At 35.8% G+C, this 13,852-nt stretch overlaps 1 long non-coding RNA gene across 3 annotated transcripts in view; it reads right to left on the reverse strand.

Annotated features, from left to right (window-relative positions):
* The window catches only part of LOC147371147 (uncharacterized), a 552,664-nt gene that overhangs the window by 177,695 nt on the left and 361,117 nt on the right, over positions 1 to 13,852 (reverse strand). For all 3 annotated transcript variants that reach the window (XR_015165883.1, XR_015165914.1, XR_015165882.1), the window contains one exon: positions 13,480 to 13,595. This is a non-coding gene — a long non-coding RNA (uncharacterized LOC147371147). The remainder of the gene's footprint in view (positions 1 to 13,479; positions 13,596 to 13,852) is intronic.

Raw genomic sequence — 13,852 nt, forward strand, 5'->3', positions numbered from 1 at the left:
GTGTCACACTAATTCTTTCGATTTGACTTGCTCATATGCAAAGTTGGTACCGCCTGTGGACAATGATAGCAGCTAGTCTAACTTGAAGCTAACAGCCAGTTAATGACTAAGTTTGCTATCATAGTTCCATAAGCTTTATTTTAATCATTGTTAAAGACACATTTCCTTGGTGTAATATTCTACAAGAGGCAGTTTAGTAAGCCACTTAAGAAGCTGAGTTGTCTAGACAAAACTACTCAACACCTCTTTGGGCCCCAGTTCCCTTGTGTCTAATATGAGGATAATATTAATGCCTACTTCATAGAGTTGTTGTGAGGATTAAGTTGCATGTGTGTGTGTGTGTGTGCGTGTGCAGGCACATGTGCATATGGCACTCAGCTCATAACAAGTGCTATGTAAATATTGGTTATTATTATCAAATGCTAGGTCTCCAAATATTACTAATACAACCTGTCAATAAGATAGAGCTGACTTTATTACTTAACCTCAGTGAAGGAAAAGACAACCTCTTCAAAGCTTTGATTGTGTTCTTGAGAGAGAAAATTTGACCTTGCCTTCAAAATTTATTGAGAATTAAAAGCTTTGTTTATTGTGGGTTTTTCACTTAGGGGGATTCATTAAAATTAGATAAAGATTCAGACATAACTGTCCAGCACTGATTGTATTTTAATGCTTTCCACTGAAGATCTGGTAGGTCTTTAGGGAAGTTCCCAAGTAATGAAATCATTTACCTGGATGAAAGTCTCATGAAATAGTAGTCATCTTAACGTGGATATATATTTGGGGGTGGGGGTAAGTAGAAGGGGCTGATAGGGAATTTTAGTCCTCACTGTAAGCTGTATATATGTGTTAATGGTTTCAATAGTCATTATTATTGTTTATTCCTCATTGTTACATTTTACAGAAGGAGGTAATAATTAATGAATAAGATAATCTGTTTTCACCCATAATCACCCAGGAAACATCAAGACCTTGAGAAACCAGACAAAATGTATGGGAGTTCCCGGGAAGTCAGATCTGAGTGAAGTAGAAAGGCAGTGGGATGAGAAAGAGTCGAGTAGAGAGAATGAACAGTGAAATAATATCAGAAACACACTGTTGATAGCACAGTTTTTTTCTGATGTCGGCCTGCTTTCTTCCAATATTTACTTATTTACATCAGGTTTGAGCCTTAGAGGGCAACAAGTATCAACCATTGCATCTGTACTGTTTCGGTTTTGCCTTTATAGCCAGTGTGTGTGTGTGTGTGTGTGTGTGTGAGTCAATCGCTCAGTTGTGTCTGACTCTTTGCAACCCTATGGACTGTAGCCTGCCAGGCTCCAGTGTCCATGGGATTTTCCAGGCAAGAATGCTGGAGTAGGTTGCCACTAGGGTATCTAAAAGATCTTTTGAGAAAGGCAATACATACAGTATTACCAGAAATAGGAGTGATATTTATATACAGATACATGTAGATATATTACATTGAAGGCAAGGTGACTACAAGTAAACGGCAAGGACTTTGACTCTAAGTGGATCTTCCTTCAAACCCTGTTCTGTCACATACTAGCTGTGTGGTCTTGGACATGTTATTTAACCTCCATGAACTTTCTTTCTTCACCTATAAACTAAGACCAGAGTATCTACTTGCAGGAATGTTATCAAAAAAGGGGTAGTTATTTGCAACTAATTCTTAATAAATTATAGTTATATTAGACTGTATATTAGAATGCTTTATATTTTATAGGTTACATCTATATATATATATAAGTACTCTTGCTTATGATATAGAAATATATCACTATATAGTATTTGTGAATTATATATCTGTACAATACAAATTAGTAATTATAATATATGCATGTCATTCTTATTTTAAATAAAGCTGAAATCTCATTAGTCATATGTACACTCAACAAAGCTCCAACCAATACTTTGGTCACCTGATGTGAAAAGCTGACTCATTGGAAAAGACCTGGATGCAGGGAAAGATTGAGGGCAGAAAGAGAAAGGGGTGAGAGAGGATGAGATGGTTGGGTGGCATCATGGACTCAATGGACATGCATTTGAGCAGAGTCCGGGAGATAGTGAAGGACAGGGAAGCCTGGTGTGCTGCAGTCCATGGGGTTGCAAAGAGTCCGACATGGCTGAGTGGCTGAATAACACTCAGCAATCACAGAATTTAGTTTTAATTGCCAATCATAACTAATAAGTACAGTACCTAAAATATCCCCTACCTATCAAGTAATCCTTTGCTTATTTATACTCAAGACACTCAATTTTTACATCAATTACCATTATTTGTTTCCTCAGATAAGATATGCTTTTGAGCTTTCCCCATTTTTATAACATTATAAATTCTAGATCTAAAAAATCTAAAATTATACCAAAACTTTTTAAAGTTACTATTTCTGCTACAGCATTTTAAAAAAGAAATTTTATTGGGGCTTATCATCGATTTATTGTGCTAATACCACATGCTTGACTAGAAGAACTGATTGATAAAAATAGGTTTAAAAGAATCAAATAATAAAATAAAAAACAAGCTGCAATTCTAATTTCAGATTTTACGGATGTATTATTTACTTCTTTTCTTTGGGGGTTTCTTTACATTAGTTAACACCAAACTATACTTGTCATCTCTGATTGTTACTTAAGATAAATTTCTCTCCAAAGAGGTTTATAATGAAGAGGGATAAAGTTGGCATCATAAAAAATGGCATTTTTGAACATGTATAATACATTTCATTTTAATACTATGTTGAAACTGAATATCAACAATGTCCTTTCTCCTTCTCTTCCTTTTCATGGTGCCAAAAGAGCCCATACATCCAGGTAGCCTTCAGATACGGTGTCAGAGAGCCCCATTTCTATCACTCCCTGATGATGAATGAGCTTCTTCGCCTAAACAAATAAGCACTTCAGAGGGTTACCCTTGACAGGGTTGTTAATCCAGAGAGCCTGCCTTATCGCTGCAGAATTCAAGGGCTGAAGGTTTACAGGATCCCTGCACTGCCTGGCTCTTGGGCAGTTGTCTGTAAGCCGCAGGGCACATAGCCACTCTTTTCAAAGAACAGCGAGGCCCTGCCCTTCTCTTCAATGTTCCCTGTGTTTCCAGATCCCGTCTTGGGCTAACTTGGGATTTTTCTTGTAGCCAGTTGAAATCATTTATTTACATGTAAGTTAATATGCTACATGAATATAGCTTTCCTTTTATGTCCAAAAAAAGCAATAGGCCAACACAAATTGCAAAGCAATGCAAATACAAGACAGGAAGGTTAAATGACCAGTCCTGGTCTTCTGAAAGCAGAACTAGAAACACCACCTCTGGATTCCTGCATATGAAACACAGAGACAATTTCTACCTCTTATCAGCAATGTATAAATTTCTTACCCAAACTCTCTGGCTCTTGACTTTGCTTCCATTGACATCTAGACTAAAGGTCAGCATTTCTTTTACATTCCAGAAGCTATTAGGAATCAGCTTCAACTTAGATTCCTGTTGAGAATGGATGAGTTGATCTTAATTCAATGAGGGTCAACAAATCTCTCAGTAGCATCTCTCAAAATATGTGTCCAGATGATTAAGAAGTCAGGAAGACAGCCTCTTTAACAAGCATACACTTTCTTGATATATTTTTTTTAAGTATCAACATTTTTTTTTTCAATAATAGTCACAAGTTAAAAATCCGTTTTGCCTCTGTAAATGATTAGCAGGAACTTCGAACATCCTTCTAACCTCCTCTATCCTTCCAATCCCACAGAGTAGCACCACAGGAGATACGTAGAAATAAAGAATGCACATTTTTTATCCCAGTCACAAGCCTTATGTCTTAAAAGGTTTAGGAAAGACATGTGACAAAGCCTGTTTGAAAAGCAGAGCATAATGTGTTTTCAGTTTATAAATTATAAAATATTCAAAAGCACAGGCTAACACCAAGGAATTGGTTACTGCTAGATATCTGGAACTTTTTTCTTTCTCTTATCTCCTTCGTTTCGCTTTATTTCCCCCATTAAGAACAAAATGCAAATAAAATGCAAATGAAAACCCTGAGGCCTGAGAAGCAGGAAAACAACTGTGCCAAAAGAGGAAGAATATGGGGGGTCTTTTTGAATGCTTATCAAACAAATAGTTTAATCATAGGATTTTCTGATTGACCAGTTCCTAAAATGTTATTTTCTAATTTGCATGTTGCTTAAGTATTAAATTTTAAAACCCCATGGTTGGTTAAGCAAACCAGACAGACTATTTACATTTTGTTTTTAATTCTTGAATAAAGAGCCTAAAATTACAGATTACAAATACTGTTGATCAGTACAGAAAGTTTGCTACATTATTTCAACACAGGATTGTTGCCTTGTAGTTATTTCACAAAATGGGGACTCTCAACATTCCATTAGATTATGTCACTGCATTTGTTAAGAAAGAAGAGTTGGAATATGCTCTACCACAATGATAAGTATTGAGCTTCCTAATACTCTGAATATGTGTGGGTAGCATTTTAAGCCTTAAATTTGGTTCTGCAGGCCTTTCTGAAGATTCTTTATAAATTAAAGATCAAGTGAATCATATTAAAATAGCTCAAGAAGATTCCACCCTAGAAGGAGAGCCCAGTGTTTTCAGGCTTCCTGTAAACCTATTTACATGCATATCAGAGCTAATTGAAAAAGTTAAAATTCTAGGAAGGATCAATTCTACTGTAATGATTACATATCTGTATTTAGATTCACAGAAAACCCTTGCATTCAAATTCCACAGCTGGTTTTAAAAATTATTTGTATTTATTATGAACTAGGAATAAAAACTATAATAATAAAATAAACTATAATAATGAAAACGGGCAGACTCTTTAACAAATGAGCCACCAGGGAAGCCAATATAATAAAAACTAGTTGGCTTAAAACTCAGCATTCAAAAAACTAAGATTACAGCATCCGATCCTATCACTTCATGGTAATAAATGGGGAAACTGTGGAAACGGTGTCAGATTTCATTTTCTTGAACTCCAAAATCAATGTGGATGGCGACTGTAGCCACAAAATTAAAAGACACTTGCTCCTTGGAAGAACAGCTATGTCAAATCTAGACAGTGTTTTAAGTAGAAGAGACATTACTTTGCCAACAAAGGTCTGTATAGTCAAAGTTATGGTTTTTCCAGTAGTCATGTATGGATGTGAGAGTTGGAACATAAAGGAGGCTGAGCGCCAAAGAACTGATGCTTTCCAAATGTGGTACTGGAGAAGACTCTTGAGAGTCCCTTGTACTGAAAGGAGATCAAACCAGTCAAGCAGAAAGTTAAGCATAAGTCCCAACTTCTCCCAACTTCTACCTCCTCAACACTTTATTTTGTGGCTACATCTTACCTTTTTTAGATCACCTTCAACTTTATGGCAAGGAAAAATGTTTCTCTCAAGTTGTAAGACCATGTAAGTATGTAGTTGTGATACTTATATTTATCAAAATATGTTAAGTATCTTTTTGACCAGCTTGAGATTTGATTAAAAACATAACCATGATATATCTACCATTGTAGTTCTTTATATGTTTCACAGAGAGTTCAACAAATGGATTAAAATACATAATTTCTAATGTCAAGTATAGAAGCTATATTATAATATAGTAACTATTAAAAGAAGAAAACAATTTCTGGATAAATTTTAATCAGTGTCCCCTGTATCTAGATAGACAGTATCACTGAAAATGTGTAAGTATACCTAAGATAAATAAACAACAGAGATTCTTAAAAGAGATTAGATAAGTAGGAGAAAATTCAAAAGAAAAGCAAAAAATGAACTAGAAGATTGATTATCCAGTTTAAAATGCCTTGGCTTTAGAAGTTTATGACAAGAATCGACTATTGCTTAGAGAAAGTAAAGACAAGAAAAATTTATTTGTAGCAATAGATTATTGTTTAATATAAGTAGAGAAGATGAAAATTAAAAGAATGAATCTTTTATAAGCAGTGGAAAGGATTTCAAAATAATGAAAATAATGCGTAAAACAGACCAGAGTCAACTTAGGGCTTTATGTAATGTTAAGTTTTGTAATGGAAATAAAAGGATATCATATAAGACAAATATCTCTGGCCTTAAATATCTTCTTATAGTCTTAGCTCTATTCTGTCAGATAAATGAAGTCTTATGAGGAAATTCTGTTTCTTAAAATAATTTCTATGTCTATCTTAAATGAATTTATAGTCCATTATCTTAGAATAAATAAGTGATTACATAGTTATATTTCAGTCAATGTCATTTTCCTGAGAAATTAACTACAGAGAGTTGATCTTGAGATGTTTGGATAGAAGAGAATCTCTCAGGTCTTTCATAGAGTGTATTCCTTTCCAATAATCAGCCAGATGTACATCTCAATTGCTCTTTATTTCTATGTATCTATTGACTAGGACATTCGCTCTGCTAAGGAACAAACACAAAAGCATCCATGAGAGAGCTATCAACTGTGATGTAACTGCCCCATGGAGAGATTGTGTCCTTGTTTTCCTCCCTCTGTTATCTCACTAGACAAATCTCCAGCCTCTAATTGCAGCCCTGACTGTGCAATAATTAACAGTTTGGGTTGGGCGAAGGGTCTTTTTAAAGCACTGTGGAGCATATTTGATGTTTTTACCATATAACACAACTTAGTATGGAATTGATTTTTAAAATAAAAATTACTTGGCAACTGCCATTGAGTGGTCTGGACACAGCAGGAAAGCATTTAGATTGCTTGATTGTTAAGATGGATGTATAAAATTGATTTTATTGATATCAGAGTGGCTCTTCACATTTATCATTGGGTACATGTTATCTTCTTTTTGGAAATGATCAACTAGCTGAAAGAGATTCTTCTTTTGTATCTGCCTCCCAAATAAACATTAACTCCTACATAAGGAGGATGAGAAAAGGTTCCCAATGCAGTGGTAGTAGACGTGAAGTGGAGGCTACTTCTGAGAAGCTCAGATTAGAGAATGCCCCTCAGTAATGAAGTCAAACCCCAGATGAGATAATTCGCTGGGCTTTCATCAGCTACACTCAGCTCTCATGAGGTCCTATCCAGGCCAAAATACTGAATTGAACACAAAGATCTCCAAAATAAAACGAGAAACTGACTTCACAGTATAGCAGCAGGGCTCACCGTGGGACTGGTGTGAATGCTTACAAAAAAGAAACGAGCTCAATATTAGAACACAGCTTAACAAGAATGAAATAAAAACTAAGTTTTATCTATGAATACTCTTTAATGGTATGATAATATCTAGAATTTATTCCAAACGGAAATGATACAGTAGTGATTTCTTTTCATAACGAGACAGCATGAAATTGCATCTCTTCATGTATATGAAAATTCTAGGCTTGATACAGTCTATTTTCATACTATAAAATAAAATGGTGATTTTAAAATAATTTATATTTATCACTAAACTTATTCCTAGATGTGTGTGTGTGTGTGTGCATGTGTCAGCTGATCAAGCATAGTAGAATAAGATTTCTATTTAGGAACACAATCTAAGAATAAATTTTTTTTCTTCATTCTATTTTAAACATGAGTCATGATGGAAAATTCTTACAGGTACGATCTCAACTTTCCATCAAATTTGGCCTCCTTAAGCCTCCAATATCTAGAGTAAGTAAAAGCAGATACTTTATGAAAAGAGTCTAAGAGATCTCTTCCAGCTGACCACCATAATGACCATTTAAGACACCCTTGGTTTCAAGGACCATGTGAACCTATGGTTTCAGAATTTAAAAGTGAAAGTGTCATGTATCAAAAACACAAGAACTATGGTCTAAAATGTACTAGGCATGTTCAGGACTGGCTACATAATTATCAGAATGCAGTGCATAATGAAAATGGAGGGCAAGAGCACAGCATTACACCACATGCCGAGTCCTGTGTGACTGCACAGGTCACCACACACACCCGTGAAGTGGCCCTGGGTATGCTGCAACGTGAAGGAGGGAAACGCTTGTTTTACTGAGTAACTTCTCCACGCTTCATATTATTTCCCCATCACCTAGGCTCAAAGCACAAATCCACGTATACATTGATTGGCTATGCATTCAGAGACCTTTCACCTGGCCTCTGTTTGTGTGGCTTCATATCTTTATGACATGGAATGAACAGCTTGGCGCCACGTTGCTGTTATCCATTAACCATTCCTGTTTTCCTAATCATCTTTGACTCCATCTTTCTCTGTACTAACTGTTATTGTCTTCGGAAAAGAGATGTGAGGTTTCCTAGGGCTGTTCTGGTTTACATGACATGATTTGTGTATCTGCCTACAAGAGTTTCTCAAATGAACCCTGTGTATTATCTTCTTCCCCAGATCCTCCTCCTCTGAAGAAAGAAGAAAAAGGTCATACATCTGTAAAATGACAGCACTTATGAAAAATGAGAGTTTGGCCCACATGGCTCTCATCAGACGCAGACTCATCTGCTGTGCCACAGACACTGCTCATTTCCTTCAGAATCAGACTACAGTTAAAAACAGGAAACACCTAATAAATTGCCTGCTCTATCAAATTAACATAGCATAAAGAAACTTTCAACGTAATCAATGAGTATCACTTGCTTTAAAAAATGCAGTTGTCAGACATAAAAATATCTGTGACCATACTTTTCTCTATGAAGCTATTTTAAGATGTCAACCTTAATTCAAATTTAGAAATAAAAACCTACTCAGAGAAGATGCACAAAAATTGGAGTTTCTATTTAATTTGCAGTCACAGATGAACTTTAAGCATTTGAAAAACAGTGAGAACTTTTACCATATAGTGACAGCACTAGGGTTTTTAGGCACACACAGTTTTTTAAATAATAAATTAGGCATACAACAATCATACAAGTGACAGAATTCCTAAGATAACCTCGTTTTGTGTGAGATTAATCAATCCCATTTTTCAAGGTAAAAAAATCTCAGCTTTATGCAGTATTTTATCAGGGCAGTATCTCATTGTCAAGAGCTGCTAATTTTCATATATTCTTGCCTAGAGAGAAATCAGTAATAAACCATAAAGCAAGAGGATACTTTCTTGAGCTGTATTTTGGATAACAAAAATACAATTAAATTTGTTTTGGGGGAAAAATATTCTATGCAATTACAAACCCTTTTTTGCTCCTGCTCCTAAAAAATCCTTTCTCCAATGAAAAAATAGAGGGTAAAAGTCTGAAAACAAAACAAAACTATGCCTTCATTCCTTCAAAGCCTTTGAAAGTCTAATCTCTCTAATGCTTGTGTGCTCTGGGTTGCATTCTTATCCTTAAAGCAAGCTTCTAGAAAAATGTCAAGGAAATAAAATCTTTTCAGAATTGACAAGAAGAATAATCATTACAGTTACATTTCAATACACTCATTTGGAAACAACCTTTATTTCTAGAAAGAATTCAACTGGTCTGTCCCTCAGAGGTGACCAAAAAAAAAAAGTTTCTACTACCACTCAGACATTTTACTATTCAAATCAAGAGTTTACTCCACTGACAGTAGTATTTGTCCTATGCATGAGTGACCCCTTCAGGTGCTGTATTGAAAAGACCATTCTATGCACAGAGTGGAAAGGTCCCCCTTACACAGTGTATGAATGCTAAGAGTTTTCAGAAAATTTTCAACACAGGAATTCACTCAAAAGTGCTCTGCGAATAATAATTATGATTTTAAACAAGCTAAAAAATGCTTCTTCTAACAATGTATCTCATATACCATTCATACATATTAACCAAGAAAGAAATTTTGAACACTATATGCAATAAACTATGCTAGAAATAAGATAACCATAGTATTCAGAATACAATATCAGGTCCTATTTCAAATAATTCATGCTCTGACTCTATAAATATACTTGTTTTAGTCACTAAGTTGTGTCTGACTCTTTTGTGACCCCATGGACAGTAGATAACCAGTCTCCTCTGTCCATGGGATTTCCCAGGCAAGAATACTGGAGTGGGTTGCCACTTCCTTCTCCAGGGGATCTTCCCAACCCAGGGATTGAACTTGCATCTCCTGGCATTGGCATAAATATACTAGAATTTATCAAATTATGTATCTGGATCTATTCTCCCAAAATATGATTATTACAATAGGGAATACAAATTTCTGTCCTTTAGAGGTTTAATTAAAAATAATTTAATAATTAAGCCAGACTTTTTCAGGAAGACATGATAATCTCATGATCTTCACTGTCAGAAAATGTCTGAAGCTATCCTAACAGTGTAGGTTTCCAAGGAAAAGCAAGTATTTAGAGTTGGGGTAATTCTGAATTTGTGAATTGTGAAATGAATTAGGAGTTGGACCCAAGCAAAACTACCACAAATCCAAACTAAATGCCTAAGGCAAGGCTCATGAATGGGAGTTGTATTCAAACTGCCAATACACCAAGTACATTGGATAAGGCAGGGTAATAATGACCAGGATCTGGAAAATGACAATAGCTGTCTTTAGGGAAGTAGTGTCATAGACCTGGGGTAGAAGGATAAGATGGAGTGAGGCAATGCCTTAGGCAGTGTGGGCAGGTGTTAAATACAGGATTCAACTTTCCAGAAATAAAGGGTTTGGAGGGCTGGACCCAAATCAGCTAATGTTCAGAGCAAGATTTCATTTTGGATAGTGCCAGACTACAAACTAGTCATTGTGGAACTCCACAAGGAGTGAGTTAAGCAAAAGGGAGCTGGTGCACTATCAGGGCTGAACTGAACACCAGACTCAAAGCTGAGGGTAAGAGGGTGATTCCTTATCCCTTCTTCATGGGAAGTTGTAAGGAGTCCATAATAAGCAGCAAAGTTGACATTCATTACCGCAGCAACTACGCCAAATATCGGACACACTGCACAAGCAGGGACAGACACAGAAAAGGGTTGGATTAGAGCCTTTGAGCGAGGGTGAAATTTTGAAAAGGGAGGGGAGGAATGTGGCATTTGCCCGTGGGGGAGGAGTGATATTACATGCTGTATTTAGGAATTAAAAGCTGATTATTGAGTATTCTGCCAACCATAAACCTAAAAATCAATACTTTTATATATGAATGGTATAAAAATCATTTGCATATATAAGGATGGTACGGAGATAATAAAGATCTTCAGATTTCCTGAATGAGTTTAAATAATTTTTAAAAATTTTATGCTAAAAAATATGTCAAATTCTATCTTTAAAATATAGTTTTTATGTTAAACAGAGATTACCTAAACTTCTTGATAGATCTTAAGTTCATACCATTAAATTTTGTACAGGCTTGTGTACATGGCTCTATTCTGCTAAAACATTTAATAATATTTTACTGAAAGTCCAAAGGCATCCACATCAAAAAGTTTTGAAGCTAAGCAGAAAAAGTTATACACTTATAAGAGTATTTATATTAGGTGAATAATTAAAACAAGACAAAAAGTTGTATCAATAGGCATAAAAATGTGTTCAGAATACAAATATGAAATTGAACATCATTAGATATAATGTACTTTTCCAAAGTTAAAAAATAATTCAATACTCTTGGATGAAAAACTTAAAAATGTATAGATTTAGTTCTACATTTATTTGTATATTTAAGAGAATTTAAATAAAAATATAGCTTATAGTAAAGGTGATGGAATATGACAAAGAGTCATAGATTTTCTGCATAGACACATGATAATTGACATTTTTTAAAAAAAGAATTACATTTGGAAATGTGTATTATAAGCCAGTGAAACATATTATAAAGCTACAATAATCAAGTGATGTGGTCAACTGTATGCATATATGCTTGTTTTGTGATAAATTCTTAGAAGTAGGACAAACCTATTATTTGACACTGCTAATAACTAAAGTTTCTTTTTTTAATCAGGGCTAATCAATGAATTATTCTTTGCAGTCAGCTATTTCCACTAATAGAATAATATTAATTAGATTAGTAAAAATGTATTAAAAATCTACTGGATGCTGACCTTCTGAGTCACTCATCCTGTGGCCACAAACTGTGAATGTCAAGGAGACACCTGAGGCAACTTAAAACTGAAGCATATCTGCTCTGTGATTTTGTATCCCTTTCCTTCTTTTCCCTCCATGACTTTTTCAAGAAAAATTAAAAATCTTTCTTGGTAAAAACCTGACCTAGAAAATGCTCAGTTCCTCCCACTTCTGCCATGAACTCCAGGAGACAGAAAACAAACTGGCTCAAGGAGAGTCATTATTTCCAGGGTAAACAGAAGATGTTTCACGGACAGCATGTGTCATCAGAGCAAATCTCCTTATCACCCAACCTCTGCCTTGTCTGGAAGGTAACAGGAAGCAAAGAGAGAAGCTTAAAGACAGACTTTTAAACACTTGCAGTAGGAGAAACAATTCTCTGCAACTTGTGTTCAATTCTGGTGATAAGGAAACATACTTTCCAAAACAGACCAGTCAATGAAGCACTCACATTGCCAACCCCATCTGGCCAAGAGTTCCACCCATTTTTAGTGAGGAAGAACCCAATAACCTGGCTGGTTATTTGTATTTTGTGAACTTTATAGTTACACTAAATTAACTATTAACAGTGTATGTCTTTTACTCTGTTGTACATTAGTTCAATTATTTGAACATCAGTTATTCTGAGCTAACCATTTTATGAGCTATAATAAATTTTCAAGTAGAAATACCTCTTTCTTATGAGGCAGAAGCTATACTATTATTCAAATCAAGATTATATTTAAGAAAAACACCCCACAGAACAAGAAAGCATCACCTTTACCACTGAACCATCTGGGAAGCTCCATGAGAGCATCAACATCCACTAACTACTGAGATTAAGTAACTTTAGGTTCTTTAAGTGTATGACTGTGGGTACATGTGCACAATCACACAGGCAAACACATACACACGAATACAAAAAAAGGCAACAAGCAAAACTGGAAAAATTATGTTAAGTTATTGCAATACACTGCTACTTCTGAGATCCCCAGGTGACCCTACTGGTGAAGAATCTTCCTGCCAATGCAGGAGATACAAGAGATGCAGATTGGACCCTTGGGTCAGGAAGGTCCCCTGGAAGAGGAAATGACACCTCACTCCAGTATTGTTGCCTGGAACATCCCATGGACATAAAAGCCTGGCGGGCTACAGTCCATAGCGTCGAAGATTTGGACACAACTGAAGTAACTTAGCATGTGTGCATGTAGACAAATTAAAATACCTGTGAACATTTGATGCAGCAGAAGCAAGTAAGCTGGACTTGGTAGTTACCAAAAAAAAGAGATCCCAAGTCCACAAGTCAAATGTAGCAAAGAGGAATGCAACACTAAAAACCCTAATCGGAGACTTCATGCCATTGGAAGGGGGTTTTCCCTTACACTTGTTGCAATGGACCAGAGGTCCCATGCAGTGTCAGCACATGAGGAATACTCCTCTGGACTTCCTCCTGAGCTGGTCGGTATAGACACATTCCCCATTCAGACTTACACAGGACCCTGGCAATTGCTGTACTTGCATCACAGATAACCCAAGAGAATCTTGGCTGAGGTTGGAAACCAGAGGTCAAGAGCTCGCATCTAGGACCCACCTGTTGGGCACTGCCTTCCAAGGACTTTCTACCTCCCAGCTGGGAGCTTCCAGGCCCAACCCAGCGTCAAGTAACATCCTTGCTTCCAGCTCTTTTTCCCCAAAGAGTCCAAGCTTCTAGAAAACAAAATTGAAAAGCACAGGTTATTTCAAATAACTTCTACTTTTGTCTTCTAAATAAACTTCCCAAGAACACTGAGTTTGGCTACCGGTTTGGACCTGGGGAAAAATAATAGAGGAAAAGCAACAAAAAACAAGTAAATTAATAAATTATGTTGCCTGGAAATAATGTGCAAAAGTAAGGAAAAGAGTATTTTTGCCTCTTTTCTATCATTCTGTTTCTCAGTTATACTTGCTTCACATCATACTCTTTC

Source organism: Bos grunniens, chromosome 6 (assembly GCF_055505025.1).
Source record: "Bos grunniens cultivar Pamir isolate PY7600 chromosome 6, Bosgru_T2T1.0, whole genome shotgun sequence".
Taxonomy (NCBI): domain Eukaryota; kingdom Metazoa; phylum Chordata; class Mammalia; order Artiodactyla; family Bovidae; genus Bos; species Bos grunniens.